Here is a 2,664-nt window from a genome sequence, read left to right as displayed (position 1 = left end):
AATAACATCAACAACAGCAACAACAACAAGAGTAATAACATCAACAACAGCAACAACAACAAGAGTAATAACATCAACAACAGCAACAACAACAAGAGTAATAACATCAACAACAGCAACAACAACAAGAGTAATAACATCAACAACAGCAACTATAACAACATGAAGAGTTATTATTTTAAATACTCTTTCTTTGATCAGAAGTTAACCAGTAGCGATCACACAGCCCCTGGGAAATGGGAGGTAATAAGGTATTATCAGAGAGAGAGAGGAGAGAGGAGGGAAGGAATGGAAATGATCGTCATAGTAAGGGATAAAGGTAGTGGGTAAAGGAGATTGTGAGTGATAGGGGCTATGGGCACACAAAAGGCTTGTGTCAGCATATTAGGAGTGAGTGGAGTATATATATATATATATATATATATATATATATATATATATATATATATATATATATATATATATATATATATATATATATGGAGGGGTATGTTGTGTATCTTCATACGTATATGCTTCTAAACTGTTGTGTTCTGAGCACCTCTGCAAAAGCAGTGATATATATATATATAACAGCTCGACATAAACAGCAGAGAAAGGACAGGAGTTATTTGTATTACTCTAACTGTTGTTGGTGGGGAGATAGCTAAGAAAATCTTTCAGTTCAGGTGACGTCGCAGGCTATGTCACTCACTAACATCACGATATGAAGGTAACCGTGTTTACCGTAGCTACTAGACTATCCTGGTGGTGTATAAGCGTCGCGTACTGGAAGGCGATCAAATCCATGGGTTTCTTCCTTAGTCTAGTTTCAGGTAAATTTCTGTGTTGCCCTACTTTACGATTTTTTAGAGTACATACATACACACACACACACACACACACACAACCCGAACCATGATCCTGCAGGAGAAAGCACGGCTGAGAGGCAAGCAGGAGTTCCGGAGTGTGTACCTCGATCGAGACAGAACACAGGACGAAAGGAAGACAATGAAAGAGAGAGTTCAAAAACGAAAGGAGAAATGGGAGGAAATGAGAAAGGAGAGCAGAATAACCCATGATCAAATGGAGGGACAAGCGCACCCCCCAGAAATACCTGCAGAAGGACTCCAGCCACGACACCCCCAAGGCAACTGAACAATCCAAACCAACCATCACACACCGCACCACAGTTACAGTATTAGAACAGAAGTTGAAGGTTTGGTACACAAATGCAGATGGATTAACGAATAAACATGAGGAATGGCAAGAAAGAATCAATGAGAAGTCCCCAGACATCATAGCAGTTACAGAAACAAAACTCACGGACACAATAACAGATGCAATCTTCCCACCAGGATACCAGATCATGAGGAAAGATAGAAGGGGCAGGGGGGAGGTGGGGTTGCTCTGCTCATAAAAAACAGATGGAAATTAGAGAAAATGGAAGGCATAGATGAGACGAGAGAAAGAGACTACATAGCAGGTACACTTCAGTCTGGGGAACACAAAGTGGTCATTGCAGTGATGTATAATCCACCACAGAACTGCAGGAGGCCAAGAGAGGAATGTGAAGAGAGCAACAGAGCAATGGTGGACACACTTGCTGAGGTGGCAAGAAGAGGTCACTCCAGCAGAGCAAAGTTGCTGGTTATGGGGGATTTCAACCACAGGGAGATTGACTGGAAAAACCTGGAGCCACATGGGGGTCCCGAAACATGGAGAGCCAGGATGTTGGACGTGGTGCTGGAAAACCTCATGCACCAACATGTTAAGGACACTACCAGAGTGAGAGGGGAGGATGAACCAGCAAGATTGGACCTTGTGTTCACCCTGGGCAGCTCAGACATTGAGGACATCAAGTATGAGAGTCCCCTAGGAGCTAGCGACCACGTGGTTCTGTGCTTTGAATACATAGTAGAGCTGCAAGTGGAGAGAATAACAGGAGTTGAATGGAAAAAGCCTGACTATAAAAGAGGGGACTACATAGGGTTGAAGAACTTCCTGCGGGAGGTCCAGTGGGACAGAGAACTGGCAGGAAAGCCAGTAAATGAAATGATGGAATATGTAACAACAAAATGCAAGGAGGCAGTGGAAAGGTTTATTCCCAAGGGCAACAGTAACAACGGGAAGACCAGAACGAGCCCCTGGTTTACCCGACGGTGTAAGGAGGCAAAAACAAAATGCAATAGAGAATGGAAAAAGTACAGAAGGCAGAGAACACACGAAAATAGGGAGATCAGTCGCAGAGCCAGGAATGAGTACGCACAGGTAAGGAGGGAGGCCCAACGACAGTATGAAAATGACATAGCATCGAGAATCAAGACTGACCCGAAACTGTTGTATAGCCACATCAGGAGGAAGACAACAGTCAAAGACAAGGTGATCAGATTAAGGACAGAAGGTGGAGAACTCACAAGAAATGATCAGGAGGTATGTGAGGAGCTGAACAGGAGATTTAAGGAAGTTTTTACAGTAGAGACAGGAAGGGCTGTGGGAAGACAGCACAGAAGGGAACATCAAGAGGGAATATACCAACAAGTGTTGGATGACATACGAACAACTGAGGAGGAGGTGAAGAAGCTCTTAAGTGACCTTGACACCTCAAAGGCGATGGGACAGGACAACATCTCCCCATGGGTCCTTAGAGAAGGAGCAGAGATGCTGTGCGTGCCTCTAACCACA

Source organism: Cherax quadricarinatus, chromosome 88 (assembly GCF_038502225.1).
Source record: "Cherax quadricarinatus isolate ZL_2023a chromosome 88, ASM3850222v1, whole genome shotgun sequence".
In the NCBI taxonomy this organism is placed as follows: Eukaryota; Metazoa; Arthropoda; class Malacostraca; order Decapoda; family Parastacidae; genus Cherax; species Cherax quadricarinatus.
Note: the sequence above shows the minus strand (reverse complement) of the source record.